The 22,876-nt window shown below is 36.8% G+C and overlaps 2 non-coding genes across 2 annotated transcripts; one reads left to right on the forward strand and one right to left on the reverse strand.

Annotated features, from left to right (window-relative positions):
• Positions 1-5,536: 5,536 nt before the first annotated feature.
• On the reverse strand, positions 5,537-5,639 carry LOC126021692 (U6 spliceosomal RNA). Its single transcript, XR_007500183.1, has one exon. It is a non-coding gene; the product is annotated as a U6 spliceosomal RNA (small nuclear RNA).
• A 16,785-nt stretch (positions 5,640-22,424) lies between these two features.
• LOC126021062 (small nucleolar RNA SNORA22) lies at positions 22,425-22,554 on the forward strand. Its single transcript, XR_007499676.1, has one exon. It is a non-coding gene; the product is annotated as a small nucleolar RNA SNORA22 (small nucleolar RNA).
• The last annotated feature ends 322 nt before the right edge of the window (positions 22,555-22,876 follow it).

Below are 22,876 nucleotides of genomic sequence, written 5' to 3' on the forward strand. Positions count from 1 at the left end.
GATGAAACCTACTTGATCGTAGTGGATGATCTTATTAATGAGGCATTGAATCCTATTTGCCAGGATTTTGTTGAGGATATTTGCATCTGCATTCATCAGTGATATTGGTCTGTAATTTTCTTTTTTTGTAGTGTCTCTGTCTGGTTTAGGTATCAAGGTGATGTTGGCTTCATAAAAGCTATTTGGAAGTGTTCCTGTTTTTTCGATTTCATGAAAGAGTCTTGCCAGGATTGGTAGTAGCTCCTCTTGGAAAGTTTGAAAGAATTCATTAGTGAATCCATCTGGTCCTGGGCTTTTGTTTTTGAGCAGATATTTGATTACCGTTTTAATTTCATCAATGGTGATGGGGGTGTTTAGATATGCTACATCCTCTTCCTTCAACTGTGGAAGATTATAAGAGTCCAAGAATTTATCCATTTCTTCCAGGTTCTCATTTTTAGTGGCGTAGAGTTTCTCAAAGTAGTTTCTGATTACCCTTTGAATCTCTGTCATATCAGTAGTGATCTCTCCTTTTTCATTCCTAATACGAGTTATCAAGTTTCTCTCTCTCTCTTTGTTAGGTTTGCCAGTGGTCTATCAATCTTGTTTATTTTTTCAAAGAACCAACTTCTGCTTTCGTTGATCTTTCAGATTGTTTTTTGGGTTTCCACTTTATTGATTTTTGCTCTCAGCTTTGTTATTTCCTTCTGTCTCCCTATTTTTGGGTCCTTTTGTTGAACACTTTCTAGTTCTATTAGCTGTGTCATTAAGCTACTCAGGTATGCCCCTTCTTCTTTCCTGATGTGTGCTTGCAAAGCTATAAATTTTCCTCTCAGTACTCCTTTTGCTGTGTCCCATAAGTTCTGATAGTTTGTGTCTTTATTGTCATTTGTTTCCAGGAACCTTTTGATTTCCTCCTTGATTTCATCTCGGACCCAATGGTTATTGAGTATGAGGTTGTTTAACTTCCAGGTGTTAAAGTTTTTCTTCTGAGTCCCTTTGGAATTCACAAATAATTTTTGAGCCTTGGGGTCAGCGAAGGTAGTCTGCAAAATTTCTATCCTCTTGATATTATGGAGGTATGTTTTATGTGCCAGCATGTAGTCTATCCTAGAGAATGTCCCATGTACATTGGAGAAAATGTGTATCTAGGTTTCTGAGGATGGAGTGTCCTATATATATCCACTAGGCCTCTTTCTTCCATTTCTCTCCTCAGGTCTAGTATATTCTTGTTGGGTTTCAGTCTGGTTAACCTAGTCAGTGTTGACAAAGCCGTGTTAAGGTCCCCCACAATTATTGTGTTGTTATTGATATTATTTTTCAGATTTGTCAACAGTTGTATTAAATATTTTGCTGGCCCCTCATTCGGTGCATATATGTTTAGGAGAGTTATTTCTTCCTGCTCTACATACCCCTTGATTAATATAAAATGTCCATCTTTGTCCCTTACAACCTTCCTGAGTATAAAGTTTGCATTATCTGATATTAGTATGGCCACTCCAGCTTTTTTATGGGTGTTGTTTGCTTGGATAATTTTTGTCCAGCCTTTTATTTTGAGTCTATGTTTGTTCTGACTATTCAGGTGTGTTTCTTGTAGGCAGCAGAAGGTTGGATTGAGTTTTTTGATCCATTTAGCCACTCTGTGTCTCTTGCCTGGTGCATTTAGTTCATGGACGTTGAGAGAAAGAATTGTCCTGGGATTTAATGACATCTTTATATCGAAATTTTGTGTGTCTTTTGGTTAGTCTTGTCTTAAATTAGGTCTTTCAGTTTTTCTCTTAAGACTGGTTTTGTGTCTGTAAAATTTCTGAGCTGTTTTTTGTCTGTGAAACCATGTATTCTTCCGTCAAACTGGAAAGTGAGTTTTGCTGGGTATAGTATTCTGGGTGAAGCATTCATTTCATTCAGTTTTGTCACAATACCCCACCACTGTTTTCTGGCATTGAGTGTTTCTGGTGACAGGTCTGCTGTAAATCTCAAGAATGCTTGCTTGAACGTAATTTCCCCTTTTGATCTTGCTGTTTTCAGAATTCTGTCTCTATCTGTGGGATTTGTCATTGTGACTAGGATGTGTCTTGGGGTGGTTTTTCTCGGGTCTCTTTTGGTTGGTGTTGTTCTAGCATGCAGGATTTGATCACATATATTCTTTAGCTCTGGAAGTTTCTCTTTGATGATGTTCTTGACCGTTGATTCTTCCTGGAAATATTCTTCGTGGGTCTCTGGGACTCCAATGATTCTTAAGTTGTTTCTGTTGAGCTTATCATAGACTTCTATTTTCATCTGTTCCCATTCTTTGACTAATTTTTTATTGTCTGCTCATTTGCTTTAAGTTTTTTTTCCAATCTCTCCTGCTGTATGGAATTGTTATGTATCTCATCTTCCACAGCACCAAGTCTATTCTCAGCTTCTGATACCCTGTCCCTGAGCTTATCCATTTTGTCATTCACTTCATTTACTGACTTTTTCAGGCCTGTTAGTTGACATGTTATTTCAGTTTGGAGTTTTGTGATTTCTGTCTTCATATTTTCTTGGTTCTTATTAGTGTTCTGTTCAACTCTATCCATGGTTTCTTTGAGTCCATTGAGCATCTTCCATATTGCTAGTCTAAAGTCCTTATCTGAGAGATTGATTTGTTGGTTGGTCATTATCTGGTCATCAGAATTGTCATCTTCATTCTCTATGTCTGAGGCTGGCCTGCGTTGTTTCCCCATTGTCACACTTGTATTGTGGGTTTTTCTACGTGTTGTGGTGGTATTTTTGGCTATATGATGCAGGCAGCACACTCCTCTGGCTCCGCCCTTTCTGGATGGGCTGTCTTGCTTCTAAGGGTGGGGAGTTCTCCGTGGATGAAGCCTCACACTGGATCAAATCTTAGGCCCGATCATGCAACAGAGAAGACAGTCCAGAGAGAAATGCTTGCTTCTGTGATATAGCACATTTCTTAGTGTGATTTTTTTCTTCTTGTTGCGATGGTGTTCTTTTCTTAGAAAGAGCGCAAGGCCGTGTAGCGAACTGAAGCGTGCTCTGCTGGAGCCTCTTTTTGGCCCACTCCCAAGAGTTTCACACAAGAGGACAGACATACACAGGTAGCACTCACAGTTTTTCACAGTTGGGCCCCACTGGGCAGGCATAGTTTCGTGGATTTTCCCAGCCTGATGTCACAAGCAGGGGACCCAGCTTCTGCAAAAGCTAGCCGGTTTTTATGTTCTGGAGTCCCGCCCTGAAAATGCCCTCTGGGAGAGCGAGCCTCTTTTTTCGGTCCACTCCCAAGAGTTTCACACAAGAGGACAATGTCACAAGCAGGGTACCCCCAAGAGGAATTTCTGGGCACATAGCCAGGAGTAACCCCTGAGCTTCACTTGTTGTGGCCAAAACAAAACAACCAAAATCAGAAATGGCAAAATTATTGCTAGAAAAGGACAAAGTTATGTTATTTAGAGGTAAAATTAGTAGGCCTAAAACCAAAATTCTATTATAGACAATTATCGTCAATAATTTTGTATGCCCATCCCTTCCACCAATGCCCTGGACACCCCACTGCCTACCTTGAGGGATCTCAGGTGCAGCAATGCCCCTCCACCACCCCTCAACCAGCCTTTCAATCTCGCTGATTATTTCCAAATGTGGCAACACCCTACCCCTCTGCCGACAGTCCCACCCATCCCATCCCACTGACTATCTCATGGAATCTCCAGCAGGTGAAATAACAGGTCTGAAAATTCCATTCAAAATAAAAACCTCAATGGAAAACCTCTCCAGCAGGGTAACAGCAGCTGAGATTAGAATTAGTGAGCTAAAAGATGAAATACATAATAACTCCATACAGCAGAAGAGATTGAAAAAAGGCATTAAATCAAATGATCAGATGGTAGAAAAAGTATTCAAAGATTGTGAACAGATTAAAATAGAAGTCTTCAATAAGCTCAACAGAAACAACATAAGAATTATTGAAGTTCCAGAGACCCAGGAAGAAAATTCCCAGGATATATCAATAGTCAAGGAAATCATTGCAGAGAAACTCCCAGAGATAAGGACTGCATGCAACCAAATCCTGCATGCCAAAGCGTACCAGCTAGAAGATCCCCAAAGAAAAGCACCACAAGACAAAATATAGTCACAATGACAAATCCCACAGAAAGGGATGGAATATTTAAAGCAGCAAGATCAAAAAGGAAAATTACATTCAAAGAGCATTCTTAAGTTTCATAGCAGACCTGTCACAAGAAACCCTCAAGGCAGAAGGCAGTGGTGATATAGTGACAAAACTCAATGAAATGATTGCTTTCTCTAAAATACTGCACCCAACCAGACTCACTTTCAGGTTTGAAGAAAGTAAGCATAGCTTCATGGATAAACAACAGCTCAGAAACTTTACAGATTCAAAACCAGCCTTAAAAGAAAAACTGAAAGACCTTTAAGACAAGACTGACAGACACACCAAACTTTTACACAAAGATAACACTACATCGAATAGCAATTATCTCACTCAATGTCAATGGACTTAATGCACCTGTTAAAAGACACAGAGTGGCTAATCAGATAAAAAAAATTAATGCAACCTTTTGCTGCCTACAAGATAGTCAGAACAAACATAGACTCAAAATAAAAGGCTGGAGAAAATTATCCAAACAAACAACTCACTTAAAAAAGCTGGAGTGGCCATAAAAATATCAGATGACACAAACTTTAGGCTCAGAAAAGTTGTAAGGGACAATATGGAAATTTTTTACTAATCAAGAGATATGTGCAACAGGAAGAAATTACACTACTAAACATATACATACCAATGAGAGACCAGCAAAATATATAATACAATTATTAACAAATTTCAAAGAAGATATCAATAGTAACACAATAATTGCTGGAGACCTCAATACTGACCTGTCACTACTTGATAGGTCAACCAGATTAAAGCCCATCAAAAATATACTAGACCTGAAAATAGAAATAAAAAAATAATGGCCTAGTAGATAAATATAGGACCCTACAGCCCCAGAAACCTGGATACATATTCTTCTCCAATGGACATGGGTTCTTCTCCAGGATAAACCACATGCTGGCCCATAAAACATACCTTAATAACTCAAGAGGATAGAAATTGTACAGACTGCCTTTGCTGAATACAAGGCTCTAAAATTAGATTTGAACTACAAAGAAACACAGAAGGAAAACTTTAAAACCTGGAAGATAATCAGCCTACTTGAACAACCAGTGGATCAGAAATAAAATAAAAAAGGAAATCAAAAGATTCCTGGAAACAAATGACAATGAAGACACAAACTATCAGAATCTATGGAACACAGCAAAAGTTTCACTGAGAGGAAAATTGATGGCTTTGCAAGCCCACATCAGAAAGAAAGAAGGGGCCTACCTGAATATCTTAATGACACAGCTTATAAAATTAGAAAACGATCAACAAACATTACCAAAAATAGGTCGACAGAAAGAAATAACAAAGTTTAGAGCAGAGATCAATGAAGTAGAATTCAAAAAAAAAAACCACACACACACACTATCCAAAAGATCGATAAAAGCAGAAGTTTTTGTTGTTGTTTTTTTTAATATGGAATGCTTCACAAATTTGCATGTCATCCTTGCACAGGGGACACACTAATCTTCTCTGTATCATTCCAATTTTAGTATATGTGTTGAAAAAATAAGCATGATTGATAAACCACTGGCAAAACTAACAAAGAAAGAGAAAGAACTTAAACAAGATTAAAAATGAAAAGAAGGAGATCACTACAGATATTGCAGAGATTCAAAGGGTGACAAGAGACTACTTTGAGAAATGATATTCCACAAAACATGAGAAACTGGAAGAAATGGATAAATTATTGGACTCATAAGATTCCACTGTTGAATCAGGATGACGTAGCATATCTAAACACCACTATCACTATTGAGGAAATTAAAATGGTAATCAAATGTCTTCCCAAAACCAAAGCTCAAGTCCAAATGGATTTACTAATGGGTTCTTTCAAACCTTTCAAGAGGAACTACTACCAATCCTTGTCAGACTCTTTCATGAAATTAAAAAAACGGGAATACTTCCAAATAGATTTTATAAAGCCAACATCATCTTGATACCAAAACCAGACAGAGATGCTGCCAATAAAGAAAATTACAGACCAATATTCCTGATGAACACAGATGCAAAGATCCTCAACAAAATTCTGGCAAATATGACCAATTCTTCATCAAGAAAGTCATTCACCATGATCAAGTAGGTTTCATCCCAGTAATGCAAGGATGATTTAACATTCATAAATCAATCAATATAATATACAATATCAACAAGAAAAAATAAAAAACATGTTATATCATAGATGCAGGGAAAGCATTTGATAAGGTTCAAAACCCGTTCTTGATAAAAAAAAACCTCTTATCAAGATGGAAATGAAAGGAATTTTTCTCAATATAGTCAAGGCCATCAACCACAAGCTAATGGAAAACATTATCCTCAATGGAGAAAAACTAAAAGCCTTTCCTCTAAACTCTGGTACAAGACGAGGCTGCCCTCTCTCACCACTCCTATTCAACATAGTCCTGGAAGTACTTGCTATAGTGATTAGGCAAGAAAAGATATCAAGGGTATTCAGATAGGAAAGAAAGAAGTCAAGCTCTCACTCTTTGCAGATGACATGATACTTTATTTAGGAAACCCTAACGACTCTTCCCCAACCTCATCCAGATTTCCCACCTTATTAAAACGCTTCACCCTCAGTTCTTAATCGATTAGGCAGCAAGACTGACCTCCTACCCCAACGAACCAGTACCCAGCACACAAGTGAAGGGACAACCAGTCAAACCCACACCTCATCCCCGGCAAGAAGACCAACCAACTCCCCTGCTGACTCATGCTGCACATCCCTCCTTACCAACTCTTCCTAATATGGACTATTACTTGAAAACGGACTTAGTTCTAAAAGTACCCTCAAAGCAAGAACTATTCCCAAGACTTTCCTGCCGTGATTCTCTTACCAATCTGAAGAAGGTCAGGGTGTGTGATGAAAAGGCACTCGGGAACCCATCCACCACAAGAAAATCCCAAAAGACAATGGGGAAACCTATACTTCCATCATAAGTACAAGACCTGTACACAGTACCTCTTTACCTGCTTTTCCCCCAAATGTAAGATAGTCTATTGCATCATTTTTTTCCTTTAATTACCTTGTTATTTCATTTTTATATGTTCATGTGAGCACACATAGTTTTATTTCTATTTTTTTAATATTTTTTGAGAGTGTGACCTGCTCTCTTTTCTTCTCTTTCCACCCCCCAAAGCACTGGCAATATAATGTAGCACCATTTCTCCCTGCAAAGACACCACTAAAAAAAGGGGGAAATCTTACGTATAAAAATGAGCTCTTATCGACTAGGGATAAAAACTCATACTTGTTTACAATACAGGGACATCTCCTACCCTGAATATATGTCATGTGGACCCAACTTAGACCCCAGGTGATTAGACATCATTCGTCCAGCCTTGAATCCTGGATCCCAGACATAGAAATGAAGCAGTTCTTCACAATAGCTACAGAAAACAAATCCAGTCTGGGACATCCTTATTACTGCTGGGACACATCAAGTGCCAGCTCTAAAGTGATATCCTGACAACGAGGAAAGTGGGAACAACTTGACCTAAGAGCAGGTTATCCTACCACACTAGCTAACGATAAGACAAAATCAGAAGACTTGACACCCTTTGGTCTGTCCAAATGCCAAGATTGCGATTTACAGATGACTGGCTGATAGAACCATGACTAGACTGTATGTATCCTGAGACCAATAAAAAAAAAAGCCCTAGTCTAGAGTTTGAGCTATGGCTCAACCATGATCTCCAGTTCCAAAGGTCTGTCTGAGAAAATTGCAATGGAATGGGTCTTCTGAAAACATCCTAGGATCAATGCAAAGACCAAGACCACCAACCACAGAAGATGGATTAAAATGACACTGAGGGAGAAGAACTTCTAGAATCACAAAGAAAGATTTCATCATAAGTTCCACCCCTTGACTTGTGTAGATATCAAGATCTTTAGATACAGAGGTCTTCCAAACAGCACGAAAGCACCAAGGGGAGAGTAAATGAACCTGTACAGAGTCTATAGTTAATCCCATGACAATATTCTCCAAGGGAGGAGAAATACTGTAGCTCTTAGGCCAAGGGAATTCCTCTTCAAATGACCCCAAGATTTACTGTGCCTGTGCAGGAGGAAAAGAAAAAAAAAAAAAAGCACAAAATAATTTTTTCTCCTTTTTTTATTTATCTATCTAGTTTTGTTGATTTCATTGTTTTGATGTGGTTATTGAACTTGTTGTCTTTATTTATATTTATATACTTATTTTCTTCCTTTCTTTTCTTTTTTTATGTGCTCTGCCATGTTTTTATTTCAAGGTCATGGCTTTTATGTGGTGCTTACCTTTATTGTTGGAGTGCTCACTGGATATTTTATTTGACACTTCTTTTTGTACTGTTGGGGTGATTCACCTTTCTCCCCTTCCTCTCTCAAACTGATGATGAGAGCCTCTAAAAGGACTCCGCCCATTTCTGGCGTATTTGATTGTTACCCCAGTTTATTACTTTTCTCTTCTTCAAACAAAACCATGTAACTTTATCTATCTCATCCCGCCTCCCAGTTACAGGAGGAAATAAGGGAGCTACCAAGACCAAACAGGTGTAAGACCACTAAGTAGCAAGTTAGGCACAGAGGAGACCATGTATTCTTGCAGCCCCGGGGGTGAGGGAGGAAGTAATGGGAGGTAGGATGGGAACAGAGGTGTAGGGAGAACAATTCGGTGATGGGAATCCCCCTGATATTAAGTTAACATGTACCTAATATATTATTGTCAACAATATGTATGCCACTATGATCAAAATAAAAATTATATTAATAAAAAAAGATTACAAGTTTGTGCCACCAGAAAAAAAAGATAAGGGGCTAATATCCAAAATATACAAGGCAATGACAGAACTTTACAAGAAAAAAACATCTAACTCCATCAAAAAATGGGGAGAAGAAATGGCAGGGTTGTGGAGAGAAAGGTACTCTTATTCACTGCTGGTGGGAATGCTGCCTAGTCCAACCTTTATGGAAAACAATATAGATATTCCTCAAAAAACTGGAAATTGAACTCCCATATGATCTACCTATACCATTACTAGGGATATACCCTAGAAACACAAAAATACAATTCAAAAATGCCTTCCTAACACCTATTTCAATGCAGTGCTATTACAATAGCCAGACTCTGGAAACAACCAAGATGCCCTTCAACAGACGCATGACTAAAGAAATTGTGGTCCATATACACAATTGACTATTATGCAGCTGTCAGGAGAGATGAAGTCTTGAAATTTTTCTATACATGGATCAGAATAATTATTCCTATGGAATATTTTATGCTGAGTGATATAAGTTAGATGGACAGTGATATACACAGAATAGTCTCACTCATCTATGGGGTTTTTTTAGTTAATGATATTATTGTAATAAGATCAGAGACATTAGAGTTTAAGGTCCAGAAGAATCAGCTCACAATATGAAGCTCACCACAAGAGAGGTGAATGCTGTTAGGGATTTAAACACACTAACAACTAGCATGTCAATATTAATGAGTGAGAGAAGTAGAATGCCTGTCTTGAATAGTGGTAGGGGTGGGGGATGAGTGAGGTGGGCATTGGTGGTGGGAAGGTTGCACTGGTAAGGGGGGTGTTCTATTTATGACTGAAACTCAACTACAATCATGCTTGTAATTTTTGTGCTTAAACAAATATTTCATTAAAAATTATTTTTGTAATGTTACCTAATCATAAATCCATACCAAGATTTTTTAAATGTCATGTAAATTGTATCTTACTTATTTTGCCAGAGATTAAATATTGTTTCATAAAGTAATATAAAAATATGTAATTATCTGCTACTAAAAGATTTTCTTGAAAGTAATAAAGCTACTAGGTTATTTGTCATCCTCAGGAAAAAATAAGTTAAGATGGTAAAAGTTTGATAGTTGTATGGTGAAATTTTTATGGCTAGAGAATATTAATGCATTAAATTATTTCAGAAGAATGAACACATACTAAATTAAGAATTAAATTATATAAAATTTGCATTGTTTTTAATATGAGGAAGAACCTGAATTGCTTTTAAGATCAGATATATTATACACTTAACTATGACTTAAATGCTATAAGTTTTAATTTTATTTATTTTAGCTTTTCCTAGTGATGATGGAAATTATCCCAGGGCTTCATACTCAGGAATGTTTTCCTGCAAGAAACAGGGGCGTATGTAATGCGCGAATAGAGTCTGAGCCTCCTACCTTTGAAGCATGCACTCCTCTCACTCTCTCTCTCTTTCGCTCTCTCTCTCTCATTCTCTCCCTTCTCGCTCTATTTTTTCTCTCTCACACTGCTAGGTTTTAATTTTTAATCTCAATATATGTTGCATATTTTTCTTGACATCAATAATGGAAAATAATTTCTAATTATTGCATGACTGTTTACAATTTTAGCACAGGGCTAACATAAAAATATTTTAATGCGTTATAAATATTACTGGAATTTAATGTCAAATTAGTCCAAATCAGTTACTAAAAATGTCACTAGGATTTTATGTGTACATATATTTACCTATAATCCAGAATCCTTCCACATTAAAGATGGAGATGAGGTTTTATCATTGCAGAGTCTGACAAAAGTTTTGACAGTCAATGATTTCTTGGCAATATTTTATTTTCTTTTGCTTTAGAAGTCCCCGACACTTAGCTGTTTTTAGAAATACATACTTTTCATTGTCGAATGCTATAAAATGTATTATAGTAGTCTTCTATGTTGCTGTAACAAAAAAAATGGTGTCATAAAAAATCAAAAATTGGTTCACTCACAGTTATGGAATCCAGAAATATGAAATGAGTTTTGTCAAAGTCAAGGTACTGCCTGGGCCACATGTTGTCAGCTGTCTATAGGAGGTTTATATCCTTCATGACTGGTTTCTGATAGTTTTTGTGTGTGTGTGTGTGACCATATTGGCTTACATATCTTTCACAGTAGTATTTTAGGTACATATTATCATTGGATCAGGGGATTTATCATCACCCAATTTGTTCTCCCTCCACCCCTGTTCCCTTACTGCAATCCATATCCCTCACTCTCAACCCCCCTCCCCCCACCGGGGCTGCTAGAATAAGTAGTCCCCTCTGTGTCTAGCTTACTACTAGTGATCATATATCTGTTTGGTTCTGGTACCCTCCCTTGTTTCCCCTCTATTTGAGAGGTGGAGCTAGATCTCACCTTGATCTTTGCTTTCTGCTCCCATTTCCTGCTTTCTGTATTTTATATCCTCTGTATCTCTTGTCTATAGAGACTTGTGATACCATTCAAAATCCATCCAATTCATCTAAACCTGTCACTTATCATAAAGTTCTTCATCTTATCTGCAAAAAAAGTTTTATTTTTTTTGGTTTTTGGGTCACACCCGGCAGTGCTCAGGGGTTATTCCTGGCTGTCTGCTCAGAAATAGTTCCTGGCAGGCACGGGGGACCATATGGGACACCGGGATTCGAACCAACCACCTTTGGTCCTGGATCGGCTGCTTGCAAGGCAAACGCCACTGTGCTATCTCTCTGGGCCCAATCTGCAAAAATTTTAACACAGGGTCGTTGTTACTGATTCTGGAAATTGAGACAAGGACACTTTGCCCTAATTTTGGAAGCATTACCGACTTGCCATTTATCTTTTAGTAATTCAGCAAAGTGTATTTAATATTTAAGGATTTTTTAAGCTGTGTACAAGATTCCTTATCACTTATCACTTAAGACTTTTCATATAGGTAAAGGAAATTAATACATAGATAAACTTATATTATGGAAGTAGCACTGCTTTAACAACAAAGAGCTGTATAGCTCTTTAGTTTAATCTATATTTTTTGATTTGCTTTTGTTTCTTTTTGGGCCACACCCGGTCATGCTCAGGGGTTACTCCTGGCTATGTGTTCAGAAATTGCTTCTGGATTGGGGGACTATATGGGACACCAGTGGAGCAAACCATGGTCCATCCTAGGTTAGCACGTGCAAAGCAAACACCTTACCACTTGTGCCACTGCTTGGTCCCTTGTTTAATCTGTTTTTGACTGTTATTCATTTACTACCATAATTATAGTGCTGTAACTCTCCACTCATCCCAGCTGGTAACAACCACTCTGCTGTAAGAATTTAAAGGTTTATTGCATTCAATATTGTTTATTTGCTTTGATTATCATACACATGAGTAAAATCACATAAGTTTTGCCTTTTTTCTCTGATTTATCTCACTTATCATCATTTATTCCAGTTTCTTTTATCTGTATAAATGGTAAAATGATATTTTAATTACTATGCCTACTATATTAAAGTATCTAATGTAGTATTTTCTTGTATTTATATGCCACATCTTTATCCACAAATCTGCCAATGAAACAAACTTCAGTTGTTTCCTTATCTTAACGATTGTAATTAGAGTTACAATGAAAATAAAGCTTCCACCATATCTTTGAATTAGCACTTTTGTAATAAAATAAATATCCAGAAGTGGAATTATTTTCAAAATTTTAAAGAAGCCACCATACTGTTGCCTAGGGTAGCTAAACTGATTTAGATTCTCACATTAATATGCAAATATTCCTGTTTCAACATTCTCTTCAATGTTGCTTTTGGAGGAGAGAGGGGAAATAAAGATTTCTCAAGATATACGAAGGAGGCCTGCAGGGGCAAATGAGACAGTGGTTCAGTATAACAGAGGTTAATAATCTGTTGTTGCTCAGCCCTTCTGCTATTGTAAATTATCAAGAAGTGGTACTGAAGTCTCTCCAGGACCACATCAGAGCTCCTCAGGATCCTTGAGGGCTACGTCTGAGAATACTGAGGAAAGCTTTATGTATTAGAGAATAAAACCAAGATAGCAGCATGCAAGATAAGTTTCTTAACCTCTACAGTAGATTTTGTTGTTTTGGGGGTACATGTTTGTTGGTGCTCATGGCTCTGTGCAGAGATGACTTACGGTATAGTTAAGGAACGCATGAGATATCAGGGATCAAACCTGGATCAGCTATGTGCAAAGGAAGTGCTTTGTTTCCTGTAGCATTTCTTCAGCTCTAACTTTGTTACTATCTCTGTCACCACCTTTAAAATCTGGGGTTTCAGATGTGCAATGCAAGGCCATATACATGACATCATTTTAAATTTTAGTTTCACAAACACAGCCGCCATATCTTTTTTCAACAAGATCCATAGATTCACTCAGTTCTCTAAAGAGATCCATACCAAGCTGCAAAAGTTTATGGGTAAGCAGCAATGTCAGTTAGAGAGGGTCGGCCAAGTTCCCACCCTGCACAAGTCATGACATCTGCCCCCATCACCCACAACTGCTGTTTGGCCAGTGGCCCAGCTTCATCAGTTAACCAATTATCTTTGCAGAGTTGTCAAATTGACCAAAATTTTGGTATTCCAATATTTAGGCAGGCATCCAAAACCACACCCCACAAAATCTGCAATATCAGCCACAGAGCTTGGGATTCCTGAACCATGAGGCCACATACAAGGCCACACGACAATTCCAAATTTATTCATCCCAGTAGAAACACACTAATTTATTCACCAATATGCATTCAACTCCATATAATGTTCAGAAACAAAAATAATAGAAAATCAGCTAGAGACAAATCCTTAGCAAACTTTCTGACAATAGCTTAATTACCTCATTTTGAGATTCAGTAATTTTCACAAATTTTCTTATTGTACTTTTTAAAAATATTTTTTTCACCACTTGCATGTAAATAAGCAATAGAAAATATAGTATCTGCTAGGGCAGAATGGATTGGGAATCCAGGGACAATTGTGGAGAGAAATTCTACATTAGTGGTAGAACAAATGTATTATAAACATTTATGTAAGACACAATCTTTAAATAAAGTCATTTATAAAAAGTATTTTAGACGAATTTCCACTAGTGTAAATATTTTAACATTTTATGAGTACAAGGTTACCACAACATTCCCATCACAAAAGTGCTAGTATTCTTCAAATAGAGTCCAATGGTTCCCTCCAAACCCTTAAGACGATCACACTTTGTAACCTCAGTTTTGTTTGCAGATTCTAAGCCTTTGTCTTAGGAGAAATTATCATTTTGTTTGCTTTTTTAAAAAATGAGTGAGGTAGTTTAGTATTTTGTTTTTCCTTTGGACTTATTTCACTTAGCATGCCTACTACCAATTATTATGGAAAATAATAAATTTTTCTCTCTCTTTTTTAGTTTTTTTTTGGTTTTTGGGCCACACCCAGTGATGCTCACGGGTTACTCCTGGCTATGCGCTCAGAAGTCACTCCTGGCTTGGGGGACCATATGGGACACCGGATATTGAACCGCAGTCTGTCCTAGGCTAGCACTGGCAAAGCAGACACCTTACCTCTAGCGCCACCACGCCGCCCCAATTTTTCTCTTTTCTAATGGCAAAGTAGTTTTCTGTTATGTGTATATACCAAATCATTTTTATATACTGTTTTGTCCTGGGCACTTATGGTATTACACATCTTTGTATATGGTACAGCAATTAATGTAGGGGTGCACATATCTTAATGAATTATTATTTTCTTCTTTCTATAATTATCAGGAGGTAAATTTGTAGATTCTAAGTAGTTATGATTGCAATTTGTTGACATAATTCATACTGTCTTACATAGCTGATAGAAAAATTACATTTATACCTACAATTAATGAAGATTTCTTTTATTTCCAATATCTCTGCCAGCATATATTGTTTCTGATATTTTGATTATAGTTAGTATTGCTGGTGTAGCATACTATGTCACTCTCATTCTGTATTTGCACTTTTTATAATAGGTAAATAATTTTTAAAAGACAGGAACTTTTTGTTTGTATATATAGATAATATCAGTACATCTTCTGTAGTGAATTGCCTGTTTACCTTTTAGTTTTTACATTTGTGATGGAGTTATTTGATTTTTTATTAATTTTGTGGGTGATTTTAGTATCTTCAAAGTTAGCTATTTGTCAGATGTATTACAGATATGCATTTTTTTCTATTTAATACATTTAGGAAAAATTATGAGATATTTATCCTTTATTTCTTTTAAGTATCTTATAGTTTGAGGTCAAACCTCCAATTGTATAATCATTTTTAAATAAACTTTTATGCATGATATGAGCTACTGATACAATTTAATAATTTTATAGATAACTATCCAGTTTTCCTTACTTTTTTTTTAAAGATCTCTATCTTCATTTTATGGCCAACCTTCTTTTTTATGTAAGTTAACTGTCTATAAATATGAAGGTTTATTTCTGGGTCAAAATTCTATTTTATTGGACTTTTTATTACATTATCATAAATGGTTTGCTATACCTTTGTGGTATAACTTAAGGTTTTGGAACATAATGTTACAAATATTTTTGCTTGATTATTTTAAGTACTTGTTGTGTTCTATGGTGCCATAAAATTTTAATAAAGTTTATTTGATTTATTTGAAGAAGGCCCTTAGAATTTAGATAGGGATTATATAGCATATGTGTAATGCTTTTGAGTTGAATTGTTATTTTAACAATTATTCTTATAACCCATGACTATAAAACATCTTTACATTTCTTTATGTCTTCTATACATTTTACTGATGCTTCACAGTTTTCAATTTAGTTCTCTTTAAAGTTTATTGTATTCTGTTAAATGCAGTTTTAGATGGGATTGCCATTTCTAAATTTTATTTCTCTTGCATTGGTCAAAGAAGTGACAAGTTTTTTACTTTTGAATCTGTAGCTTGCTGCCTTAAAGTATTGGTCAATTGCTTATACTAAATTCTTAGTAGAAATTTAGGGTTTTCTATGGGTACTATGAAAACAATGAAACTTTTATTTCTTCTCCAATTGGACACTTTATTTTATTTTTCTTGCTTATTGTTGTGGCAAAAATTTTTAATACTATTATTGCAGGTGATAGGAGTGGGTTATCTAATAAGAAGTATTTTATTATGAAAAATAGCACCTGAATCAGGATGTGATCTAAAGAACTTGCTATATCAGCAGCTCTGAAATAGAATGAAAGTATGAAAACAACCAGTTGCAGAATCAAAATTGATGGAGAAGGTGGAGCCTCTTAGAAAATAAGGTTTTTATTTTATTTTAATCGCACACATGAGTGAGACTATTCTGTATTTCTCTCCCTCTGACTCATTTAACTCAACATAATAGTCTCTGTTTCCATACATGAATAGGCAATGTAGTAATAATACCCAGAGACAATAGAGATAAGGGCAGAAAGGGCAAGCCCATGATATGAAGCTGACCACAAAGGGTAGTAAGTGCAGTTAAAGAAATAACTACACTAACAAGAGATTGAAGTTGATGTCTCCAATATTATTTTATTTTATCTTATCTTTCTCTTTCTTTTTGCACTCCGGCATGAGTTGATTTCAGAACCGAGACTGTTGTGTGGTGCTTGTCTTTATTGCTGTGGTGCTCACTGGATATTTAATTTGGTATTTCTTTCTGTATTGTGGTGGTGTTTCAATTGCCTTTTTCACATCGTCTCTCAAACAGAGGTTGAAATCCTCTGGAAGGACTCCGCCTATTTTCAGCATATTTGACTTCTTTTTCTCTTATTTTGTACCCCAATCTATTGCCTTTCTTTCCTCCAAACAAAGCCACATAACTTGATTTATCTAGCTCCACTTCTTAAATAGAGGCGGAGACAGGGGAGGGTACCAGGACCAAACAGATATATGATCACTAATAGTGAGCAGGACAAATAGGGGACTACCTACTCTAGCAGCCCGGGGGGGTGATGGTGGGGTATATGGGTTGCAGAAGGGGAACTGGGATGGGGGGAGGACAAATCTGGTGATGGGTATTCCCCTGATTCAATGTTGATATGTACCTAAAATACTACTGTGAAAGATATGTAAGCCATTATGATCAAAATAAAAATTAAAAGAAAAAAAAGAAAAAGAATAACTACACTAATAATAACCATGACAATGATATATAGAGAAATACAATGCCTATCTCAAATACAGGCAAGGAATGGCAGTGGATGGAAATGGGAGACATTAGTGTTGGGAAAGTTTCACTGGTAAACGAGGTGAGCATTTTATGTCTGAAACCCAATGGTGATCATGTTTGTAACCATGGTGCTTAAAGAAAGAAATTATTAAACAAAAAATAGTTAATTCCTATAAAAAATAAAGACAACGTTTTTGACGAAAAGAAAAGGATTAAGAAAAACAAAAGGAAAAAATACTACAGGCCAGTATCCCGATGAACACAGATGCAAAGATCCTCAACACAATCCTGGCAAATAGGATCCAATACCTCATCAAGAAGGTCATACAACACAACAAGTAGGTTTTATTACATGAATGCAAAGATGGTTAAAAATACGTTAATCAACCAACATAATACACCATATCAACAAAAAATTTAAAATCATATAATCATAGCAATAGATACAAAGAAAGCATTCAATAAGCTCCAACACCCATTCTTGATAAAATTGTAATAAAGATGGGAATAGAAGAAACTTTTCTGAATATTGTCAAGGCCATCTACAATAAGCCAATGGCAAATATTATTCTCAACGGAGATAAACTAAAAGCCTTTCCTCTAAAATCCTTCCTGCCCCACCCCTGCCTGTATTCAAATGAGGAATTCTACTTTTCTCACTCATTATTATTATCATGATAATTGTTAGTGTAGTTATTTCTCTAACTGAGCTCACCACTCTTTGTGATAATCTTTATATTGTGGCCCTGTTCTTCCAGCCCTCATCTCTATTGTCTCTGGGTATTATTACAATAATGTCTTTTATTTTTCTTAAAACTCATAGATGAGTGAGACTATTCTGTGTCTATCTCTTTCCATCTGACTTATTTCACTCAGCATAATAGATTTTATGTACATCCATGTATAGAAAATTTCATTAACAGAAAATAATCAATGGCCTTTTTATACACAAATAATATAGAGAAGAAATGGACATTAAAAAAAATCCTATTCACCTTAGTGCCACACAAACTCACATACCTTTGAATCAACTTAACTAGAGTTGAAGGACCTATACGAAGACAACTAAAAAACACTGCTTCAAGAAATAAAAGAGCACCCAAGTAACATTTTTTTTAATTTGATTTTTGGGTCATACTCGGCAGTGCTCAGGGGTTACTCTTGATTATGCTCTTAAAAATCGCTCCTGGCAGGCTCGGGGGACCATATGGGATGCCAGAATTCAAACCACCATCCTTCTGCATACAAGGTAAACGCCCTACCTCCATGCTATCTCCCCAGGCCCCCAAGTAACATTTTAATATGATTAACAACTCTCAGTTTTTTTCTCTAAAATTTAAGAAATAATTTAGAGGCCTTATTAAAGTCCTTATATTTTCACAGATAATTTTACTGCATAGGTAAATTTACTGCATAGTCAAACATTGACTTTGCAAGAAGATTTGGCATTCTCTATGTGACAGTGATCTCTTGGGCTTCTTGGGGAAAATAAGACATTCAAAGTCAAACATTGACTTTGCAAGAAGATTTGGCATTCTCTATGTGACAGTGATCTCTTGGGCTTCTTGGGGAAAATAAGACATTCAAGAAAACTGCATGCTTTGTGATGTGTTCACTGTGAATTGTGTGAGATGAAGGGATAAATATATTTTGAATAGTATAATTTATTTTGGCTGAAAAATTGCTAACAAAAGGTTAATAATTTCATGAACCTATATAGTTAGGAAAGAGATGTCATTTATTTACTTGATGTTTGTATTTTGGGCACAATGTGTACATATCCTTGTTTAGGATAAATAATAAGTATAAGATGACAGTTTAGTAGCTTCCATCCCATTGAGTTAAAAATCATTTTCTCTTAGAAAAAAATAAACTTTCTGTTTTTTAGGTTTTCTTTTGCAAGTAAGTGACAGAGCAAGAAGAAAAGGGAAGGGAGTCTAGTTTTAAATGCCTTATAAAAAGTACCAGAGGAAAAAAAAACTTCTGGACATCAAAAAGCTCTTACAAAACAAGCTTGTAATGATTTAAGTGTAAATGAATAAAAAACATATGGATAGAATTTTCTTTTAAAATACCCTTTAGTTTAAAATTTTAAAGAGGAAAGTAAATGGAAGAGGATGGTTTAGATTTGGTGGAGTAGGAAAACATTGTAGAATCTAGAATAAAGCTTGAGACAGTACAGCATCCTGAGATTTGATATTTACTGGAGGAAGGGTATCCTGATGATTTTTGTTTTGGCCTCTGAGAACCTTCACATACACTAGTCAAATACCAGTCAGCACAAATGGAAGCCCCTTCCACAATATATGCTTTAATGCTAGACTTGGGAGTAGGTGATTTGGTGACTAATACCAAAAGAACTTAAGTTGTTTTGACTATCATATACTTGGTCAAGGAATAAGTCAGTCACACTGTTGGGGACTGTGACTTGTTTGAGGCCATTTTGCTGTTCTTTCTGCCATAATCCAGCCTTTCACCTAAAGGCTACATGCAGTCTTGCTGTAAGTTCTTGGGCCAAAGAGAAAGGAATGTGCAGCTGCAAGAGATAATTAATCTTGTAGCCCGGAGGAGAGCAACACGGCCCGGTACCATTCCCAGAAATGAGGTCTTACTCCCTCAACTACATTCCGGAGTCAACAAGGCAGTTATTATGTGTATATGTTACATTGTCTGTACAAAATTATTTCTGTAAGAACATTGCCCCCACCTTATATCTGTTAAAAGTTTAGATATGCAGCTAGAAGGTCACAAGAAATTTCCATGGAAACAGCACGTTCATCATGACTTGCAGGTAATCCTGCCTCCTAGCCCACTGCCCATTTCCTTATTTGGAGAATGATTTACTTTCTTTGTTCCTTGTAACCTGATATGTATTCTTGCCTTGTATGGACCTTCGCACCAAAAGTGTGATTGACATTATCTTTGTACTGCCCCCTTCTCCTTCACTATATAAGAAGGAGCTGTAGTCAAATAAAGTGGCCCTTGAGCAGTGAGACATTGCCTTGGGTCTTTATTATTAACCTCTCTCAGATTTTTACAGGTGTGGTTGTTTTTCTACCCAGCAAAATAGGAGTGCGGTTGTCTGAGAAGTCTTCCCAGCTAATTCCTGCTGGCCGGACCCCCCTGGGGGGCTTCAGGACCCCGCATTTTGGCGCCCAACGCTGGGCTCGAAGACCACCGCCACACCCCGAACGACTACAGGTCGGCGAGTCCGGAGCTGTTTCGTAAATCGCAGGAAATACCTCATCAGGGTAGGCGTTGAAACGAGTTAGCCTTAATCAAAAATTTAAACTGCAGTTTTTCCAGTCGTTCTGATCGCCGCCCCTGATTGGCTTTTGGGGCTTCACCCATAGGATCCGCTACCATGGGTGCCGCATTGAGTACTGAGCTTAAATTCATTCGAGATATACAGTCTGAATTGAAACGCAGACATATAGAGGTTACCAAAAAAGATATTTGTAATTTTTTAATGTTTGTTCATGATGTTTGCCAGAAATCTAGTGTTCCCGGGCTCCCTCTCGCTCTGACTCTGTCTCTCAGTTTCCTTCCTCTTCTGACCCTTCATCTTTACTTCTGCCGCTGCACCCTCTGTGCAAAATCCTAAACAGCCCTTCACTTCCCTAGTCTCAGCTCCGTCCCTGTTCCACCAAAACCTTTACTCCCCTCACCACCCTCCCCTCCTTAGCCAGCAATTGCAACAATACAAAGCCTTTAATTGGAAAAGCCTCAAAGAGCCATTTCAAGCCATAACCTCCTATGGCCCCCAAGCCCCTTACACGCTCTCCTGCTTAGAATCTAAAAGCTGAACTCTTTGTCTCTTGGGAAGTTAACTTTTTTTTTCATTGCAAAGCCCTTGCAGATAGGCAAGAATCCTGATCTCTAAGCTCTTATAGCTGGCCTCGCCTCTTTTCATACCTTAAAGGTACAGCACACACTTTCCAGGTCCCAGCTTGCCAACATGGCTCTTGCTGCCCTCTGTGCCTGGAAGTCGCTCCCCAGAGCCAGCATTCCAGCAGCTCCCCCACACGCGGCAACAAACTGTTGCTGCTTTCTTCCCCCCCCCCCTTTCTGACTTGAGTTCCCAACTCACCACAATTACATCCATGGTGTCTCACCTCTCTAACAAACTTGATAATGCTCTTGGCTCAAAAACCAATGCTACTACCTTTCCTGTCTTTCTCCCTAATGGAGAAAGTCTTCCCCCGCCTGCTCAGCAGCCTCCACCGCGGAAAACGCTCAGTCCCTAACCATGGCAGATTCCCTCCTCTCACCGCTCCCCCTCTTAAAGCTATAGAAATGAAACTACTTGGCCAAATTGAAAATCTTAAACAAATCTTAAGCCTTCAAAAACAGGCTGCTTCTCTTAATTCACAGGTTTCTGCCCTTCAGGCGTTTCCCTCCCCTCCTAAATCTATAGTTGTCTGTCCTCTGCCCACTGAATTCTACGGCCAGGCCCCCCCTCTTGAGAATTCAAAGGAACAAACTAATAAAAGTCAGGCTGAGTGCCATAAAACAGAAACTGCTGCAGTGCCTACAAAAAATTCTAAGGGCACAGTGAGCAGGATAATTACAAAGTATCAGCTGCTAAGCCGTAAAACCTTGCGATATCTACACTTTGCTGTTAAAACTTCTGAGCCTAATGTACCCTTTACTCAGTACATTTTGCTCAAACCAGTCCTCAGCCTCCTTCAGCCTCTTTCCTGCCAGCCTTGGGAAACAGCCAGCTCAGGCCCTGCCACTCCCACTTTAAGCCTTCCAATTCACCTTGAAATACCCAATCTTTGTTATTCAAAAGAAATCTGAAAAGTGGCATCTCTTGCATATTCTCAAATCAATTAATAAAACCATGATCCCCATGGTGCTTTTGCAACCCAGACTCCCCTCTTCGGTTGCCATTCCCTCTAATTCCAATAAATTAGTAATTAATCTTAAAAGATTGCTTTTTTTTTCTCTATATCATTACACCCTGCAGACTGTAAATAATTTGCCTCTAGCCTTCCTGCTGTTAACTGTGCTGGCCCCTCCCCGAGTTATCAGTGAAAGACTCTGCTTCACCTTGTTAGCCCTACACTTTGTCAGATATGTGTTATTAGGTTTAGTGCATTAAGTAGTGTAAAGTAATTATTAAAACATTAAAAAGCAACAGGAAAATAACGGCAATAATTTTTTTTTTCGTGCCTCTCAGAAAATTTTAAAGCAAGGTCATAATTCTGTCACTTTACAGATAACAAAATATTGGTAAAAGAAAAACTTCTTTGTGTTTTAAAATCCAAACGAACACAAAAGTGTTAAATTTAAGTCATATTTCTATTAAAAGTTTTATTTTAATTTTTAAAGTATTTACAAAATTATGTGAAAAATAATGTGGTTAGCCTTTTTAAACAATATAGTTAATTTAATGCACAGTAAACACCTAAGTGTGCTTTATAGTACCCTTAGTTTTAACTTTGTGCTACAGCAATGGTTGTTCTTTATTTCTGCATTGAAAGAACTATTATTTTAAGTGCATTCAAAATATCAGCACATTATACAAATCTGTATATTTGTGTCGCAGTGAAAAAATAATATAAATGAAAAATATATTATATATAATTTTATAAGTAATATATAAAAGTAACTAAACTTTATAAGCAAATTAACTAGTATTAAATATAATTTTAGTCTTAAGTTCTAGGTGTGTAAATGCATCAGATGTCTTTAACTATATTTTATAATAATCTAAGCATTTAGTTAATTTAGTATATAATATTTTTTACAAATTATTCACTTAAAGTCTTCATAGTAAAAACAGTTGTTTGTTTTTTAAAAATCAGTTTTTATACCTTTAATAATCATAGTTCATGCTATTGT

The sequence above is a fragment of the Suncus etruscus genome, chromosome 10 (genome assembly GCF_024139225.1).
Source record: "Suncus etruscus isolate mSunEtr1 chromosome 10, mSunEtr1.pri.cur, whole genome shotgun sequence".
Classification (NCBI taxonomy): domain Eukaryota; kingdom Metazoa; phylum Chordata; class Mammalia; order Eulipotyphla; family Soricidae; genus Suncus; species Suncus etruscus.